Source organism: Notamacropus eugenii, chromosome 5, assembly GCF_028372415.1.
Source record: "Notamacropus eugenii isolate mMacEug1 chromosome 5, mMacEug1.pri_v2, whole genome shotgun sequence".
Classification (NCBI taxonomy): Eukaryota; Metazoa; Chordata; class Mammalia; order Diprotodontia; family Macropodidae; genus Notamacropus; species Notamacropus eugenii.
In genome coordinates, this window is record NC_092876.1 from 374,014,781 (window position 1) to 374,035,641 (window position 20,861).

The window sequence follows — 20,861 nt, forward strand, 5'->3', positions numbered from 1 at the left end:
CATTTGAACATGATCAAAGAAGATCTTCCCCATCCAGTGATGGGTCTGCCCATTAAGGGAAGTTGTTTTGTAGGAGGGTCCCAAGTACCTTTTGTTTTTGCTACCGAGGCACTGGGTCAGAGGCTCATGCCCTCTGGCTCTGAAAAGTGTGTAAATACTTTGACGTATTTTCTCTGAAGTTCAGGGTGCTGACTTTTTCCCCTGAACTAACTGAATGACCCATGTGCTTGATTAAAGTGATTATTAACCTCTCAGAAGTTGCCTTCCCTTTTATGAATGCAGAACTAAGAACCTGTGATAGCAGCACACTTCCACCCCCCTCCTCCCCTGCCCCCGGAGGTTGGGATGCTTACTGATACAGGGAAGGAGGTGCATTTTCTCAACTCTTTCATGAAGCTTGGTCACTATAATTATTCATCATTCAGTTTTGTTTTCCAAATTCCCTTCTCACTGCCTGTTTTAGTTTTCCTTCTTTCTTTCCTTCCTTCTTTCTTTAAATATCTGACATGCCAGGGTTCATGCGATATTGTTAAATACACACACACACACATACACAAACATATGCTGCAGTTGTTGTGTCCCACTCATCATGATCCCATTTGGGGATTTCTTGGCAAAGATACTGGAGTGATTTGCCATTTCCTTCTCCAGATCTTTTTACAGATGAAGGAACTGAGGCAAACAGGGTTAAGTGACTTGCCCAGGATCACTCAGCTAGTTAGTGTCTGAGGCCAGATTTGAATTCAGTTCATCCTGACTCCAGGGCCAGCATTCTGCCCACTGTGCCACTCACCTGCCCTGTAAATATGTCTGTATGTGTATACCTACACACATACACATACACACCAGAACTGTGCCATTTTGTTTCACCATCTCTCAAAAACAATTTTCTCACCAGTAACACACTAGCTGTTGATACCATAGACCTAGATAGCTCAGGATAGTTTTCTTTTTCTTTATAGTACAGTGATAAAGCAGCTAGATTTGGAGTCAGAGAATCTGGGTTCCAATCTCAAGTCTGTCACTTATTTCTTCTCTGTGTTGTAGTTGTCATTGTTCAGTTGTTCACTCTTTTTTGACTCTTTGTGACCCCCATGGACCACAGCATGCCAGGCCCTTCTATACTCCACTATCTCTCAAAGTCTGTCCAAGTTCATGTTCATTGCTTCCCTGACACTATTTTTCCATCTCATCCTCTGCCATCCCCTTTTCCTTTAGCCTTCAATCTTTCCCAACATCAACATCTTTTCCAATGAATCCTGCCTTCTCACTAGATGGCCAAAGTATTTAAGCTTCTGCTTCAGTGTTTGACCTTCCAGTAAACAGCCTAAATTAGTTTCTTTAAGTATTGACTGATGACTTCCTTGTTGTTCAAGGGACTCTCAAGTCTTTTCCATTACCACAATTCAAAAGCGTTGTGCTCCACCTTCCTTATAGTCCAACTCTCACAGCCATACATTGTTACTGGAAAAAAAAAACCAGTCAAACCAATTTTATATAGGTTATACAGATGCGGTCATGCAAAACACATTTCTATATTAGTCATGCTATAAAAGAAAACACAGACCAAAAAAAAAAAACCAACCCCAAACCACTCAAGAAAAATAAAGTTTAATAAAGTACACTTCAATCTGCATTCAGACTCCATCAGTTCTTTCTCTGGATAGCATTTTTCATCATATGCCTTTCAGAATTGTCTTAGAGCAGCGAAATTTGTTCCATGAAGGTTGGATTCAAAGAGTTGCACTTGAAGATCTAGAGGACCATATGTGGCCTGGAGGCCTCAGGTTCCCCACCTGTCCTAGAATGTTGTCTTGTTCAGAATAGCTAAATCACTTACAGGTGATCATTGCACAGTGTTGCTTTTACTGAGTATAATGTTCTGATTCTGCTCACTTCACTTTGCATCTAGGTTTTTCTGAAAGCATTCTGCTCATCATCTCTAATGGCATAGGAGTATTCCATCACAGTCATATACCATAACTTGTTCAGCCATTCCCCAATTGATGAGCATCATCTGAATTTCAAATTCTTTGTCATTACAAAAATTGCTGCTACATTTTAGTACATACAGGTCCTGTGCTTTTTAAAAAAATCTCTTTGGGATAGAGACCTACTAGTGGGAATACACACAATTTTATAACCCTTTACGTGTAGTTCAGAATTGATCTCCAGAATGTTTGAATCACTTCAAACTCTACCAACAATGCATTAGTGTACTAATTTTCTCACATCCCTTCCAACATCTGATACTGTGAGATGGTATTTCAGAGTTGTTTGAATTTGCCTTTCTCTAAATAGTGATTTAGATCATTTTTTCATTTGACTATAGCTTTGATTTCTTCATCTGAAAGCTACCTGTTCATATCCTTTGACCACTTGTCAACTGGGGAATGACTTGTATTCTTGTAAGTTTGAGTCAGTTCTCTATATATTTCAGAAATGAGCCCTTTATCAGATAAATTTGCTGCAAAATTTCTTTCAGATATGATTACTATATATTTCCCTCCATCCTATTTTCCCCATTTATCCTTCTCTCTCTCTTTTCACCCTGTCCCTCCTTAAGTGTTTTGCTTCTGACCACCACCTCCCCCAATCTGCCTCCCTTCTCTTATTTTCTTTCCCTCCTACTCCCCTGTAGGATAAGAGAGGTTCTATGTCATTACCTCTTTGGGCCAATTCCAAGGAGAGTAAGTAAGATTTAAGCTTTGTCTGTCACCTCTCCCATTTCCCTCTCCACTATAAAAGCTTTTGCATGCTTCTTTTATGAAAGAATATATACCCCATTGTACCTCTCCTTTTCCTTTTCTAACCTCTTAATTTTATTTTATAGATATTGTCCCATCATAGTCAATTCATATCCTCTATGTGTATAAGTGCCCTAATTATGATAGAGTTCTTAAGAGTTAGAAGAATCATCTTGACATGTTGCAATGTAAACATTTCCAAGGGTGGGAAACCTGCAGCTTTGGGGCCACGTTTTTCTAGGTCCTTGGTTATAGCCTTTCGACTAAGTCCAAGTTTTGCAGAACTAGTTATTTTATGAAAGGGACTTGTTCTATGAAGTTTGGATTCAATCAAAGGGTCACACTCAAGGACCTAGAAGGCCACATGTGGCCCCAAAGCTGCAGGTTCCTTACCCATGGCATCAAATCTCTAATGATTTCTCTTTCCTGTTTACCTTCTCATCTTGTATTTGAAAGTCAAATCTGCTATTCAGTTTTGGTCTTTTCTTCAGGAGTGCTTGAAAGTCCTCTATTTCATTAACTATTTTTTCTTTTGAAGGATTATACGAAGCTTTGTTGAGTATGAGATTCTTGTTTATAATATTTCAAGCCCTCTGACACTTTTGTATAGAAGCTGATAAATCTTTTGCTCTACTGACTGTAGTACCATGATATTTGAACTGGTTTTTTCCAGCTGCTTTTAATTTTCTCCTTGAGTCCTGCAGACTCTGAAATTTGGTTATGATATTGCTAGGAGTTTTCATTTTGGGATTTCTTTTTGGAGGTTATTGGTAGATTCTTTCAATTTCTATTTTATCCTCTGGATCTAAAATATCTAGGGAGTTTTCCTTGATGATTTCTTGAAAGATGCTTTTTGTTTGATCATGGCTTTCAGGTGGACCAATAATTCTTAAATTGTCTCTCCTGTACCTATTTTCCAGGTCAGTTGTTTTTCCAATGAGATATTTCACATTTTCTTCTATTTTTTAATTCTTTCAATTTTGTTTTATTGTTTCTTAGTGCATCATGGAGTCATTAGCTTCCATTTGTCCAATTCTGATTTTTAAGAAATTATTGTCTTCAGTGAGCTTTTGAACATCTTTTCCATTTGACCGATGCTTCTATTTGAGGAGTTCTTTTCTTCAGAGAGTTTTTATTACCTCCTTTACCATTCACCCTAATCAAATTTTTTATGGTATTGTTTTCTTCAGTATCTTTTGTGCCTCCTTTACCAAACTGTTGATTTTTTAAAATGATTTTCTTGAATTACCCTCATTTCTTTTACCAATTTTTCCTCTATTACTCTTTTCTGATTTTTAAAATCTTTCCTGAACTCTTCCAGGAATTCTCTTTGGCCCTAGACCAATTCACATTTTTCTTTGAGGCTTTGAATGCAGCCATTTTGACTTTGTTATCTTCTTCTGAGCTTGTATTTTGATCTTCCCTGTCACCATAGTAACTTTCTATGGTCAGGTTCTTTTGTTGTTCTTTGCTCACTTTTATAACCCATTTCTTGAATTCTTAACTTTATGATAAAGTTAGGTTCTATTTCTAGGGTGCAGAAAGCATTTTGCTATTTTCAGAGCTAATTCTGAGGAGTCTGTAAGTTTTTACTTCTTCCAAAATGGTATGATCTAAGGAGAGGTGTGGTCACTGCTCTACTGGCCTGTGCTTTGGTCTATGAGTAACCACAAGCACTTTCTTCCTTCTAACCAGTTGTCTGACCCCACTTACTGTCTGAGGGCTGAGAGCCTCAGAAGTTTTGGCTGCTGATTCAGTAGCTTCCAAGGCCTGTTGCAAGTTTGCCACATGTGGTCTGAACTGGACTACCCTTCACTCTCATTGCAGTGATACAAATCTTTTCTGTTGACCTTCTAACATATTTGGGGCTGGAAAATTGTTTCACTCTATCCTTTTTTTGGTTCTGTGGCTTGCAATTCATTTTGATGTGTTATTTTGAAGTTGTTTAGAGGGAAATTTGGGAGATCTCAGGCTTTAGTTTGCATCTTGGCTATGCCCTCCCAAACTCTTCCCTCTTAACTAAACACTTTCTCTGGACTCTTCCTTCTCACCAATGTCTATTCCATCCTTGTAAAAACCTTTGCCTTGAGACCCTGCTTTCCTTGTTAGTAATTCCCTTAAAACAAGGACCTCTATTTCACAAATGGTCATGGCTGTGGTTTACCTTACTCATGTCTCAACTCACTCCCCAGGCTTTTAATTTTTCCCCTTGCCAATTACACTCTCTCTGTATGCCTCCCCTCAGTTCTCCTTTATCTGTTCTCTCTCTCATTAGAAGGTACGCTCCCTAAGGATGGCAACTGTCTTATTTGCTTGTATTTATATCTCAGTGCATAGTGCTTAGCATATAGCAATAGAGGTCTCATCTATCTATCTATCTATCTATCTATCTATCTATCTATCTATCTATCTATCTATCTATCTATGGTTAGTTATTTATCAAATACCAAAGTACCTCTTTTTAACACACTAATACACTCTTAGTGCTTCTAAAAGTTATCTCTAGTCATGGGACTTCACCATCTCAGAAACTTCAAAATTGGACACAACTCAAACAATAGAAGAATGTGGCTATCATCATAAATCAACTTTGGTAGACTACATAGTCTGTGTGAAAGTCTCCCACCGAAGATATCTAGGAGGTGTATGGTGGAAAAGGAGGTAGCATATTTATGAGGTAAGAGTGAGAATTAATAGATGGATACATTGGTTACTGTGCTAACAGCCATGAGATGTTAAATGACCCAACAAAGGAGCTCTGGCATACTAGGTAGATCCTCCATGGAAAATTTACCGGGATGAGAAGGTATAGACAAACTGAAATCTCTACTAGTTTAACGAATATCTAGTTGTTGTCCTTTATACTTGAGTATAAAACTGATATCATTATGTTGGGCTTACTGTACAGTGTGTTTAACTGTGGCTGAAGGCTCTACCACAGTTTGGGCACAAATAATCTATATGAACATCTGGAGTGGAGAGTCTCAAAGTTTGTGTATCTCACATTTCTTTTGAGCTACTATAATTTTACTTTGATCATAGATACAGAGCCTTCTTTGATGAAGGCACACCCTGCTGAATGATCCAGTGCCAGTGTTTCTCATTTCTCCTAGATTTCAAAGTTCTTCAGAGACACCTTGTGAGTCTCCTTACATCACTTCTTCTGACCTGATCTCCATGTGAGCTCTCATCTTGTGAGTTCCCTATAAAATATCATTTTAGGCAAATATATATTTGCCATTTGAACAACATGGCCAGTGCATTGGAATTGCACTCTCTGCAGTAGAGTTTAAATGCTTGGCAGTTCAACTTGAGAAAGGACTTTAGGATCTAGTACTTATCCTGCCAGGTAATCTTCAAAATCTTCCTAAGAGAATATGAATGTAATCAAGTAAGCTCAATGGCTACATAGACCTTCAACTAGATAGGCAATTTAATACTTTTTCTTTCCCACACTGTCCTTTGGAGCATCCCAAACACTAAGCTAGCTTTGACAATTAATGAGTCAACCTCATCCTCCATGTGTGTTCATCCCTGGAGAGTATACTGGCAAGATAAGATAACTTATCCATAGCATCCAAACTTTCTCCATTTGTTGTAACCAATGGTTTCACATATGGATAGTGTGGTGCTGGCTAGTGGAGAACCTCTATTTTTTGGTGTTAAATAATACCCACACTATTAATAGTGTGGATACATCAAGCTACAGAACCAGGTATAGTCTCCTTTGTATGTATGTTTTATTTTCCTTTAAAAACTATACGATCCATGAAGACAAAAATCTTGTCTTACATAAACTTTTCTTCCTCATTTCTTAAGTACCGTGCTCTACTCAGAGAGAGTACTTAATATTTTCAATTGAATTATACTAAAGAACTTTGTTACTGGTGTACTGAGTGAAACAAGTGTACCTCATAGTTTAAAAGAATTCCAGTTTGCAATGATTTATGGTTACAGAATACCCAATCATGCATTACCACTGGAGCAACTGAAAAGCAATTTCTATTCTAATTGACTTAGAGGTCAGTGATAGGAGTGCAAATTTCAAAGCTACCTCTTAATCCAGGGGGAGAGGAGCCCTCAGAATTAGCAATGGCATAATGGACTCTACAGCTGGACAGCGGGAGAAGAAATAAAAGGAAATAATACTAGGATTTCTAATCCAGTACCTACTCTTCCAAAGATCTCCTAAAATTTTCTGCCATCATCTACTTTCAAATGACTGAAATTCCATTTTCAAATGACCAAAAGTGTTTTTTGAATTAGGGGGAAAAGGATTCAGTCTGTGAGATTATTCTGCCAGCTCTGTGATCCTCAAACTCTTTGAGACATCAAGTCTGCCCCATAAACAGTGACACAAGATGGAAATAAAAATGGATGCTGAGATCAATGGATGCAAGACAAGGGTGATAAGGTAACACTTGACAATAGGCAGTAGTCACTGGACATAAATGGGCCCACAGCAGTCACAGGGATTCAAAGTCAAGGAAACAGTCTGTATCTAGGGAGACAGGTAAGACCTGAGAGAAGTGGGGCTGAGAGGCAGAGCACGTGAACTGTCTACAAACGGAGTAGGTTGTCAGAGGTCCAGGGAGTTAAATAGAAGTAAAAAACAGAAGTCAGGGCAAAGCAGTAGGTTAGACATTCAGTCAGATGAGTTCAATGATTGAGAAACTGATGTGATCTGAGGAACTGTTATGGAAGTATAAACAGTATTCCACATTATGGTATGTCTTTAGGTGTTCAGGAAGCACTAACTCCTCTGGTGTCAGGGCTTTCTGAGTCCTCTTCAGGGCTGCTTATCTACCTTTGGTGTCCACCTTCATTCAACTCTCACCTGCAGCTTCAAGAAGCTTGTATTGTGATTTCAAAAGGGGTTCGGATTCGTCCAATTATGTATGATTAAGGAAATTTATGGTTCAGATTCGCACCTACAATAAGACACATTTGAGAAGAAGAAGCTGGATATTTTATTGATTTACAGAAAAGGCAAATGCATGAAGAGTTTAGAGCTACAGCAGAAATAATTAATATAGCCTAATACTAATATAATTATAGCAATATTAATATAGATATAAGAGGAAATAGAAAAACATCACCAATTCGAGGAGCACCAACACCTGAATTACATCAGCTGGGGAATCCCAGGATACAGCGTTCAGGGTCCGAATTGGGAGCAAAGAGGTCCCAACAGCTCCACACACTGTTCTAAGCTGGTCAGGCACATGGCCATGGGAATGCAGGTGTTTGTTCGTCAAGGACATATCATACGGGGGCCACGAGATATAAGCTAATTAATCATATACTGGGAGGACTAGCCAGATCCTCCAAGTATTATCTATGTGTTCCGGGAGTGGCTAGTTCCCAAAACATTAAGGCATGGCCAACTCGCGCATGTTATGTTCCTTGAGAGGTCACCAAAAGGACAGAGTGAACTTACTTTATTCAAGGGATATGAAATATTCCTTCAAAGCTGTAGCATATGTAGTGACTATATCTAGGTAAACAAAACAGTCCCAAAGACAGTCCAAACTACACTAAAGTGGGTAACCTCTAAGGCCTCTAATCTATTGGTGAGTTATGGGGCTGGCTACTCCACTCATGTGAAGACTACCCCCAGGAACAGACAAATGTGAGCAATTATTTCCTGGCCACGAAGGTGGCTGAAGCTGAAGCAGTGTAGTGCTTAAGAGTTTGGTCAGGCATTGAAGATGTCAGGGTCATCCATTGCATCCTGGGCCATTGCCAGTTATCTTGACTTTTGTCCTGCCACTGAACTTTGATGTTTCAGGAAGAAAGAGGCTGATAACTTTGTGCAACTCAGTCTCACTTAAATCCAAGTCACATATAAGTCAAGACATCACCCTTTGAAAAGGACAGAAGAATAACAACAAATATTAATAATATAATCTTAAATATCATCATTCACAAAGCAACTCTCTGCACTTCATAGTATAGCTGCAGCTACCATTAGGCCCCTGGGACTAGTCCTTTTAGACCACGATCTAACCTTGGGGTGAGATGAAGGCATGGTATGCTAGTAAAATGTTTAAAAAACTAGCTCTCCAAAAGCACAACACACTTTTAAATTTAATCTTCATGATTAAACAATTTTTTTCCATTATTTTCTTAAGTCCAGATAATAAATCAAGCTCTGATTTGTAGTCTTTATTCATTTCCAAGGTGTAAATTCTTACACTGAAAATTTAACAGTCGGCTGTTGGAAGCTAGTAGGAGTTAGCTCCAACACAAGCCTGTATGGGCATAGGTATCCTAGAGCTTAAATAAAATTGGCAAGTGAAAGCACCTGAACAGAACAGAGAACTGAACAGAGGAGGAAGAGATGATCCAAATTTGAATTTGTACATGAATGTAGTGGAATATTTGGCACTGTAAGAAATGCCCAATAAATTAAGTGAAGACTTGAATGATATGATATGAGCTGAACAAAGCAGAGCCAAGAGAACAATATAAATAACGATTGCAATCATCAAAATGAAAACACAAAAAGAAAATAGAATTTAGATCCAATACATTACAATTCTACACCTTGATTTCTGAGAACCAATGATAAAACATTTTATCATTCTTCTCAATACAGAAGCAATAGGCTTACAGGTAGACAATGTGTATATACTGTCAAACAACGTTTTTAGATCAGCTAGTTGTGCTTTACTGTTTTCTTTGTTATAAGTGTCCTGGGGAAAAGAGCATTGGGAAATGACAATGTATTTTTTAAAGCATCAGTAAAGCCTTTATTTTAAAAAAAAGCATTGAGCAAGCAGCTGAAGTTGAAAATCAGTAAGATTACATTTCTGTCACAATCGCTCTAAGTATGATAGCTTTACCAAATGGTTTTTGTATAAGCCTTAAGCAGCCAATTTTGCCAGTCTCCAGGTCCCAAGTGACAAATGAGACAGATGATTTTGCTTCTCCTTCAAGGTTCTGACAGCATATTCTTCCATCTTCATGTGTTGGGGTCCCATAGTTTAATTATTACTAGCTATAGTGTCCCTCAAGGCTATTTATGGCAGCTGGGGCTTTCCTCTCTATCCTGCTCAGTTGTTTCCTTACTGTAGAAACACCAATGATGTAAGACCTAATTCCTGAAATAGAGATCAAGGTCCTCAGGAATGAAAAAAGTGATGTTGCCACTTCAGCAGACTGAGACTTACGAATAGGCAGATGGATCTGTCAAGGAACAAATAGCCCCTTTTGGAGAAATCCTAGTTGTTACCCATACTACATCCTGATCCCTGCCTCAGAGTCCTTACACTTCTTAAGTTTCTGTTACAGCCTCGGTACTGCTCCCCTGCCAACCTTAGCTCCCAATTAAGACTTTCTCTTGCCTCACCCATCTGTTCCAATAAAAAGTCCCTCACTTCATTCCTACTCTGGCCACCTGATCTATCATCCCTTCTCCCTCAGTCCAGATTTCTCTCGATACCAAAATAATCTGACCAATCCCATGTCCACTTCCTCGCTCTATGATTACAGGATTTAGAGCTAAAGGGACCTTAGATGGAATAGTTCAGATCCAGAAGGTGGAAAGTTGTTCCAGATGGAGAGAAGAGAATGGCAGTAGGGAAGATGGTAAGATGCCTGGTTAGACCTTGGCTTTCTAAAGGTGGAAATTCTTCATTTGCTTCTATTGAGGACTGGGCCTGACTCAAGCTTGGAATGAAATTATATAATCCATAGGACATTCAACAGTTAACAGAAGAAGATTCACTTAGCTATAGCAGGGGAATATTCAACAAAACTATGCATCCAAGACATCTATTGTTGCTTTAGCTGAGTGCAGCTCCCCTGCTTCTGAATTGCCCATGATGGTCCACCAGCCAAACATCACAGAAGAACTAGGGCTCCTACTGTTTTTGGTTTTTGTTTTTTACTCAAGTGACCAGGAAATGATGGCAACAGCCAGAGTCTTGAGTCCCCAAAGCCAAATATATTTGCAAGTTGAATTTAATAATTTTTAAGGAAAAGAACTAGTCCAGCCCACACGGCTAAAGACTCTTGTACATATTCGTCCTATCACAGATTCAAAACCGACTGATGTATTTAGGGAGAAGCTTGGGAGCAGAGTTTTAAATATGAAACATTTTGTACACTACTTGAGTCCACCTCAAGTCCAATGGAAGTAGGATCTCCCATAGCCTCTAGATTTTTGCCACATGATGCTACTGCTTGTCCCTTCTCCTGGGTAACTACCACAGCTGCTACTGCTGGAGCTGCAATTCCTGAGCTATCTTTGCTAAAACTCCTCCATAGTTTGACATTCCCTGTTTTCTTGGGGAAAGGGGAGAAAAGAGGTGGAGCTGGGGGTGGTGACACATGTTTCTGCTGCAGTAGGAGTTGGAAAAGGAAGACAAAGGGAGAGGGGAACTAGGTAAGAAATAGCTCCTTGCATACTAACTTGCCTGCCTGTTGGTCTCCCTGAAAACAGAAGAAAGTGTGCAGCTGACTATCCACTGCAATCTAGTCTACCCTGGGTGATTTGCTAGCAGGGGAAAGGAAAGCAGCAGAGGCAAGTCTCTTACTTGACTTTAATATTTTCTTCACAGACCCTATAGAGTCACCATGTACATCATGAGGCACAGTGGATAGAGAGCTGGGCCTAGAATCAGAAAGACCTGATTTCGAATCTAGACTCAAGACACTTTAGCTGTGTGACCCTGGGAAAGTCATTTAATTTCTCTCTGCTTCAGTTTTTCATCTGTAAAATGGGGATAATAATATTACCCTGAGTTATTTTGAGGATCATATGAAATAATATTTGTCAAAGCACTTAGCACAGCCCTTGGCATATAGTAAGCACTATGTAAATGCTAATTATTATTATTTCTCCTTATCCAGAGTTTATGTTGAGAAATTCTTTGAATATAGCTCATGTATATGTTAAGAAGAATAGCAGCATCCCCAGCCACCATAACAAACATGATGTGTAGAAGTTGGCCTTAATCTTACCCCACAGAAAATACAAAAGATGAATAAACTTCCATTGGAAGTGAATTGAATTTGAAGTTGGCAGCAGGATAAGACCCTGACACTGCAGTGAAATTCCTCACTTCCCAGCGTCCTACATAGTCCTTCTAGGCTTGCACTATCCTGTGACTCCTACCAGAAGACCAATATACTTTGGGAACTCTGCTACAAGCAACTTCCTTCCTATGAGATCTACATACTCAAAATAATTCAAAAAAGCATCAGGCAGAAAATTACAGGCTGTCTACTCCCCCATATTATAGCTTAAAATCCCCAAATGATCTTACAACTTTGGGGAACACAGAAGAGACCCCTTTCCATTTCAAGAAGCACATTCCCCTGAAATGTGCTTTTAAGGTCAGATCTCCAAACTCTTATAGATTACTCTTGAGGATCTTCCCAAGAAATCTCACTCCAATTTAGATCTGTAGCTATGCCTGTTTTCAACTACATGGAACAAAAAGCTGTTTCCAAGATAAGCTCATCACTTCTAATCTCTTCATCCTACAGCTAACTCAAGAGAGAAGAGGTATTATCCTGACTACCAAACTGAAGGTCTACAGAGCCATTATGCTGATCTCATTGTTGTATGCCTGTGAAACCTGGACATTCTACCAGCGCCATGCCTGGATACTGAATCGTTTCCATTTGAGCTGTCTTAGGAAGATTCTGAAGATTACCTGGCAGGATAAGGTACCAGACACTGAGGTCCTTGCTCAAACTAAACTGCCAAGCATTCAGACTATGCTTCAGAGAGCATAACTTCAATGGGCTTGCCATGCTGTTCGAATGCAAAATGTAAGCTTGCCAAAAAGACTATTTTATGGAGAACTCACATGGTGGTCAGAAGAAGCAATACAAGGACACTCTCAAGGTCTCTCTCAAGAACTTTGGATTTGACTGTGTGACATGGGGACACACTGGCACAGGACTGCTCAGCATGGCGTGCCCACATCACAGAAGGTGCTGTGCTCTATGAGCAAAGTAGAATTGAGAGAGCATAAAGTAAAAGTTGGATGTGCAGATTTGGAGTATCCACCCCAAATATGCACATGGACTATTCTGTGCCCAACCTGTGGTAGAGCATTCCAAGCTTGTCTTGGTCTGCTCAGCCATAGTTGGACACACTGAAACTTCACTTTACCATGGTGATGTCATTTTGGTCCTCCTTGAAAACGAAGAACAATAACCAACTCAAGCCTTAGATGCCACCTCCCTCAGTTTTCTCTCCCATCTGACTGGAGGACTGAAAGGTGGAATTCTAAACTCCCCAAACCTTCCTTTATAGAGAGCAGAGCTTGGAATTCCATCTTACTCCACTTTATATCTGTGGCTCTGTCTGCTTTCAATTCCAAGGAACAAGATGCCCTCATGTAGCATATCCCAGGTGTCTCTCCCCTCCTTTGCTTTGGAGCTTCCTTTTATGTACTGTCTTCTCCACTAGATTATAAGTATCTTGAGGACAGAGACTGTCTTTATGATTTATATCCCCAACACTTAGCACAATGCCTGGTACAAAGTAGGAGCTTGATAAATGAATTGAATTTTAGAAGGCTAGATTCTTGTGATCTTACAGTCAAGAGAAGAAATAAAGTTTTCTTGGAACTCTCTGGTCATGTAGCCAAACACAAGTAGCATCAATATGTTTCTTTGAGACACTTCATTTTACATCGCAGGAAGAGGTACAAAATTATGTTACAGTAGAGGGAAAGATGGGAGGGAGATGAGCATTGTTTTATATTTACTTTCATCTGATTTGGTTCAAGAAGGAAACAACAAAATTAAGTACATAAATTTAACTAGCTGTATAAGCAGTAGGAGGGGAAGGGGGAAAGAAAAGGGAGAGGAGGTTAAAAGGAAGTGAAGAAGTAGTAAGGGTAAAGAGGAGTAAAAGGGAGGGGAGCTGAAAGAAGGAAAGGAAGACTTAGGGAGGTGGTGGTAAAAAATTAAAACTCTATTGTGGAGGGAAAGGGAGAAGGAAGAACTAAAAGCACAAATGGTGGGAAAGAGGGTGGAGGGAAAGACACAGATAGTAATCATAACTGTGAATGTGAATGGGATGAACTCTCCCATAAAATGGAGACAGATAACAGAATGGATTAAAAACCATAATCCAATAATATGTTGTTTACAAGAAACACATTTGAAATAGGGAGGAAACACACAGGGTAAAGGTAAAAGGTTGTAGCAGAATATATTGTGCTTCATCTGATGTAAAACAAGCAGGGGTAGCAATCCTAATCTCAGACAAAGCAAAAGCAGAAATAGATTTAATCAAAAGAGATAAGGAAGAAAACTATATCCTGTTAAGAGGCACCACAGACAATGAAGCAATATCATTACTAAACATATATGCTCCAGGTGGTATAGCATCCAAATTCTTAGAGGAGAAGTTAAAGGAGTTACAGGAAGAAATAGACAGCAAAACTATACTAGTAGGGGACTTCAACCTCCCCCTCTCTGAACTTGATAAATCTAACCTCGAAATAAACAAGAAAGAAGTTAGGGAGGTGTATAAAACTCTGGATAAGATCTCTTAAGAAAACTGAATGGGGATAGAAAGGAATATATCTTTTTCTCAAGGGTACATGGCACATATACAAAAATTGACCATGTACTAGGCCATAAAACCTCACAATCCAGTGGAGAAAGGCAGAGATAGTCAATGCATCCTTCTCAGATCATGATGCAATAAAAATTATACGTAATAAAAGCCCATAGAAAGATAGATCAAAAATTACTTGGAAACTAAATAATCTAATCCTAAAGAATGAATGGGTTAAATAACAAATCATAGAAACAACCAACAACTTCATTCAAGAGAATGACAGTAATGAGACAACATATCAAATCTTATGGGATACTGAAAAAACAGTTCTTAGGGCAAGTTTTATATCTTTGAATGCCTACATGAATTAAATAGAAAAAGAGATCAGTGGCTTGGGCATGGAGCTGAAAAAGCTATAAAAAGAACAAACTGGAAATCCCCAAGTAAATACCAAATTAGAAAAACTCAAAACTAAAGGAGAGATTAATAAAATTGAAATTAAGAAAACTATTGAACAAATAAATATAACTAAGAGTTGATTTTATGAAAAAACCAATAAAATTGATAAACTTTTGGTCTATTTGATTAAAGAAAGAAAAAAAACCAAGTTACCAATAACAAAAATGAAAAGGGTAAACTCACCTTCAATGAGGAGGAAATTAAAACAATAATTAGAAATTACTTTGCCCAACTGTATGCCCATAAATTTGACAATCTAAATGAAATGGATCATTATTTAAAAAAATATAAATTGCCCAGATTAACACAAAAGGAAGTTGAATACTCAAGTAACTCCATTTCAGAAAAAGAAATTGAACTCCCTAGGAAAAAATCTCCAGGGCCAGATGGATTTACAAGTGAATTCTATCGAACATTTCAAGAACAGTTAATACCAATACTATATAGACTATTTGGGAAAATTGGGGAAGGAGTCCTTCCAAATTCTTTTTATGATACAAATATGGTTCTGATATATGGTTGTGGTATATGAATGTAATGGAATACTATTATGCTATAAGAAATGATGAACAGGAAGACTTCAGAGAGGCCTGGAAAGACTTATATGAACTGATGCTGAGTGAAAGGGGCAGAATGAGGAGAACTTTGCACACAGCAACAATCACAGTGTGTGAGGAATTTTTCTGGTAGACTTAGCACTTCATTGCAATGCAAGGACTTAAAAAATTCCCAGCAGCAAAATGCCCTCCCATCCAGAGAAAGAACTATGAAATTCAAACACAGAATGAAGTAGATCATTTTCTTTTGTATTATGTCTTGGTTTGTTTTATGATTTCTCCCATATGTTTTAATTCTTCTATGAAACATGACTAAAGTGAAAATGTATTTAATAGCAATGTATGTGTAGAACCTATATAAAACTGTATGTCATCTCAGGGAGGGAGTGGAGAGGTAGGGGGGAAGGAGGGAAAAAATTCTAAGACATATGGAAGTGATTGTAGAACATTGTAAACAAAATAAAAAATAAAAAATAAATTTTTAAAAAGAGACACTTCATCAATTATCTCGGCAGGGTCTTAACCAAGACTCCAAAGCATGAGCTGGTGAGTAATCTCTGCACAAGCACTTCTTCTGCCCCAAGCCTATACTTCCTATGGTGAGGGAGACTGTACATGTATATATTTCTCACCCCACTCCACAGAACTGAGGTCTCCTTTACTGTACAATAACAAAATCATTAATAATAATATGCCTGTATAATAACATCAATAGTAATATGCATATTATATATTTATATATATATAAACACAAATATTATCTTACATGACCCTTAAAACTATCTGGGGAAGTAGGTGCTGTTGTTATCCCTGTTTTACATTTGAAGAAACAGGCAGAGAAGTGTAATGACTTGACTCAGTCTTTCTGACTCCCAGGTCTAGAGCTCCATCTACTCCAAGAGATATCACTTGGTTCCAAAAGGTGGGTAAAATGAACAAGAACATTTTGAGTTCCATCCTTCCAAATTTTCTAACCAAGTCATCTTAGAGCAATCCCAGTCACTATAACCTACCCCCCAGAAGACATCTATCTTGGGCCAGCCTCTGTCTCTGAGACCTAGTCAAGAGTTGTCTTAATCTTCTTTACAACTATTCAAAGGGCAAATCTATTACAGAGAGAATTATTTTCAAAAATTCCAAATGAAGACTCACTGCCAATTAACCTCATCAAACTGATCAGAGGGAACTGCCCCATTAGCCCTCCTTGATTACATTGAGAAAGTAGCTTTTAAAAGTATACCTTTCTCTTATCTTGTTTGTTACAAACAGCTATTTAATCTAATTCTGCAGAACCAAGCAGCTGGAAATGCCAAATAGCCAATACAAGTTTTGAAAAAATATGTGACAGTCTAGGCAGATGTTTAGACAAAAGCCCTTTGTAGAAGGTGTTACAGATGTTCACAGCAAAAGACAAAATGCCTCTAGTGAAAGCTTTGACGCATTTAGCACATGTACTGAAAATAAAATGTACATTTTTGAAATTTCATTGAGGAAAGGGGAGTTTATTTTGGACACTAAGATGGTGAAATATTTTTCTTTGAATTTTCAAAATATACTCAACTTTAAACAAATTCATGATCAACCCATCAATGTATATTTATCCAAATCTCAATTTAAAAGCTGTGCTTCGTTGTTTGTAAGTATTTTTAAAAGAAAACACAACCGAGCCAAGATGGCGGAGTAGAAAGACACACATACACATAGCTCCGAACCCACAACCCATAGAACATCTACAAATAACTAACTCACGGCGAATTCTGCACCCAGAGGCCACAGAACATTGGAGCGAGGGAGATTTCTGTTCCAGAGAGACCTGCAAACCTCTCCCAAAAGGTCCTTCACGCCGTGGACTGGGCGCTGGGACTGGGAGCTGAGTACAGCCCTGCCATGGCCGCGGCACCGAGAGGAAAAGATCCGAGAGGGTTTCAGGGACAGGATCTCCAGCGGCCACGCGGGTCCCTCTACCCACAGGTGACAGGGGTCGGTGAGAGGGTCTCTTTGACAGGTCGAGAGGGGAGTGGGGTGCCCCCATAACTCAGGCCCCCTTGGGAGGCAACAGTGGAGGTGGGAGCAGACCGGGGCTCCCCAAGCAGGCAGGAGCCTGGATCCATTGTTGAAGGTCTCTGCATAAACCCCCTGAGGGAACCGAGCCCGTGAGGCGGCCCTGCCCCCACCTGAGCACCTGAACTTAATCTCACACTGAATAGCAGCCCTGCCCCCGCCCAAAGCACTGAGGCTGGGAAGCAGCATTTGATTCTCAGACCCCAAGCGCAGGCTGGGAGGATCCGGAGGCAAGGTGGGTGTGAGGAGAATATTCAGAGCTCAAGTCACTGGCTGGGAAAATGCCCAGAAAAGGGAAAAAAACCAAGACTATTGAGGGTTACTTTCTTGGTGAGCAGGTTTCTCCTCCCCTCCCTTCTGATGAGGAAGAGCGGTGCTCATCATCAGGGGAAGACACGGAAGTCAGTGCTTCCACATCCCAGCCCACTCAATGGGATCAGTTCTGGGAAAAGGTCTTAAAGAGCCCAAACAATTTTCAAAATCATGATAGAGAGTTGGAGGAAAAACTGGGAAGAGTAATAAAAGACTTGCAAGCAAAGTATGAACAACAAATCAGCACCCTGCTAAAGGTGACCCAAAAAAATGCAGAAGAAAATAACACCCTGAAAAATAGGCTAACTCAATTGGCAAAGGAGGTTCAAGAAGCCAATGAGGAGAAGAATGCTTTCAAAAGCAGAATTAGCCAAATGGAAAAGGAGATTCAAAAGCTCACTGAAGAAAATAATTCTTTCAAAATTAGAATGGAACAGATGGAGGCTAATGACTTTATGAGAAACCAAGAAATCACAAAACAAAACCAAAAGAATGAAAAAATGGAAGATAATGTGAAATATCTCATTGGAAAAACAACTGACCTGGAAAATAGATCCAGGAGAGACAATTTTAAAATTATGGGACTACCTGAAAGCCAGGATCAAAAAAAGAGCCTAGACATCATCTTTCATGAAATTATCAAGGAAAACTGCCCTGAGATTCTAGAACCAGAGGGCAAAATAAGTATTCAAGGAATCCACAGATTACTGCCTGAAAGAGATCCAAAAAGAGAAACTCCTAGGAACATTGTGGCCAAATTCCAGAGTTCCCAGATCAAGGAGAAAATATTGCAAGCAGCTAGAAAGAAACAATTCAAGTATTGTGGAAATACAATCAGGATAACACAAGATCTAGCAGCCTCCACATTAAGGGATTGAAGGGCGTGGAATAGGATATTCCAGAAGTCAAAGGAACTAGGACTAAAACCAAGAATCACCTACCCAGCAAAACTGAGTATAATACTTCAGGGGAAAAATTGGTCTTTCAATGAAGTAGAGGACTTTCAAGCATTCTTGATGAAAAGACCAGAGCTGAAAAGAAAATTTGACTTTCAAACACAAGAATGAAGAGAAGCATGAAAAAGTAAATAGCAAAGAGAAGTCATAAGGGACTTTACAAAAGTTGAACTGTTTACATTCCTACATGGAAAGACAATATTTGTAACTCTTGAAACTATTCAGCATCTGGGTACAGGGTGGGATAACACACACACACACATGCACATGCACATGCACACACACATAGAGACAGAGTGCACAGAGTGAACTGAAGAGGAGGGGATCATATCTTAAAAAAAAAAATGAAATCAAGCAGTGAGAGAGAAATATATTGGGAGGAGAAAGGGAGAAATGGAATGGGGCAAATTATCGCGCATAAAAGAGGCAAACAAAAGACTTTTTAGTGAAAGGAAAAAGAGGGGAGGTGAGAGAAAAACATGAAGTTTACTCTCATCACATTCCACTAAAGGAAGGAATAAAATGCACAGTCATTTTGGTATGAAAACCTATCTTACAATACAGGAAAGTGGGGGATAAGGGGATAAGCAGGGTGGGGGGGATGATGGAAGGGAGGGCATGGGGAGGAGGGAGCAATTTGAGGTCAACACTCATGGGGAGGGACAGGATCAAAAGAGAGAACAGAAGTAATGGGGGACAGGATAGGATGGAGGGAAATATAATTAGTTCTTACACAACACTACTATTATGGAAGTCATTTGCAAAACTACACAGATCTATATTGAATTGCTTGCCTTCCAAAGGGAAGGGGTGGGGAGGGAGGGAGGGCAGATTGGCAGACAGGGGCAATTAGAACGCTTGATGTTTTGGGGTGGGGGGAGGGAACAAAAGGGGAGAAAATGTGGAACCCAAAATTTTGTGAAAATGAATGTTAAAAGTTAAATAAATTAATAAAAAAAAAAGAAAACACAACCTTTTTTTAACTTTCACTATCTAAAAACATCTCTTTGAAATACAAGATTTAATTTTCTACCTGCTACCATGTTTAACATCTGAACATTCTGCCTATAAATAAGAGATAAGAAGTTTGATTAGCTTGTTTCAACTTCTTTGCAATCTGTTGGAAGCAGCCTGGGAATATCTGATTAAATAATAAATTTTCAAATAAATTAGGTGATAGGAAGACAGTTTTATTACCATAAAAATGTTATTATAGTTCATGCCCCTTAAAAACTGAATCAAGTAGCAGAGTCACCAAGTAGAATACTGATGGCCACAAGACTACTTCATGAAATTGCCACTGTTAAATGAGGCAAGCAACTTCTACACTTCTACTAATATCCTTAAGTGTCTGAAACAGAAGTGGAACTTTAGTCTACTAAAGTTTGTCTGTTCAACAGACTATCACTGCACTGGGGGACTTGAAAAGTTTAAACTGGCCTTTTGCATTAAGTCAATCAATCAATTACTGAATTGGTCAACGCTTGTTGAATGGCATTTTTATGTGTAAAGTACAGCGCAAGGACACAGAAGTACAGTAAGGTGGTCCTTGCCTTCAGTTGGGGGTAAAATTCTCTGTAGACTAAACTGAATTAACAAAATATTATAAATGTCTCAAATGATATAGGTCTCAAAGGCAAGATTTCCACAGACATTAAAAGAAAAGGAAAGGCAGTGGGGAAAAGGAATAAGGACTTAGAAGTAGTGCATGCAAAACTATTTGCCTAGAGTAGAGAGTTTATATAACTGAATGGTATAAGGTTAGAAAGAGGAACTAGAACAAATTGTACAAGATCTTAAATTTCTTTACACTGTGGATAATGGGGAGCCATTGAAAGATTTTGAGTAGGGGATTAACATAATGAAAGAAGTTTGGTGTACTTCTTTGTGGGGTATACAAAGTAAATTGGAAAGACCACTTAGTTGGCTACTATAGCAATTCCGATACAGAATCACGGTGGTGGTGATTTCTTAATTGCCAAAATGTAATTATTTTCCACTTCTAGGAGCCAAGATGTCAGAGTAAGCTAAGTTGCTCACACCCTCCCTTATTGACCTTGAAAAACCCAGAGACTATTACTTCGGGAAAAATCCTGGAACAGTGAAGCCAGGAGTCAGAAAGACAAGGTGCAGTAGTCTTTTAGCTAAGGAGGCTGGGAAGGATCAAGGGAAATATCTCCCTTGCTATGGCTGAAGGACACCAGTACAGGATGGAAGGCATATCAGGAAGCCA

At 39.0% G+C, this 20,861-nt stretch overlaps 1 long non-coding RNA gene across 1 annotated transcript in view; it reads right to left on the reverse strand.

Moving 5' to 3' along the window:
* Nucleotides 1–7,698: 7,698 nt before the first annotated feature.
* LOC140506754 (uncharacterized) overlaps nucleotides 7,699–20,861 on the reverse strand; it is a 117,671-nt gene continuing 104,508 nt past the window's right edge. The window contains exon 3 of the long non-coding RNA XR_011968071.1: nucleotides 7,699–8,612. This is a non-coding gene — a long non-coding RNA (uncharacterized lncRNA). The remainder of the gene's footprint in view (nucleotides 8,613–20,861) is intronic.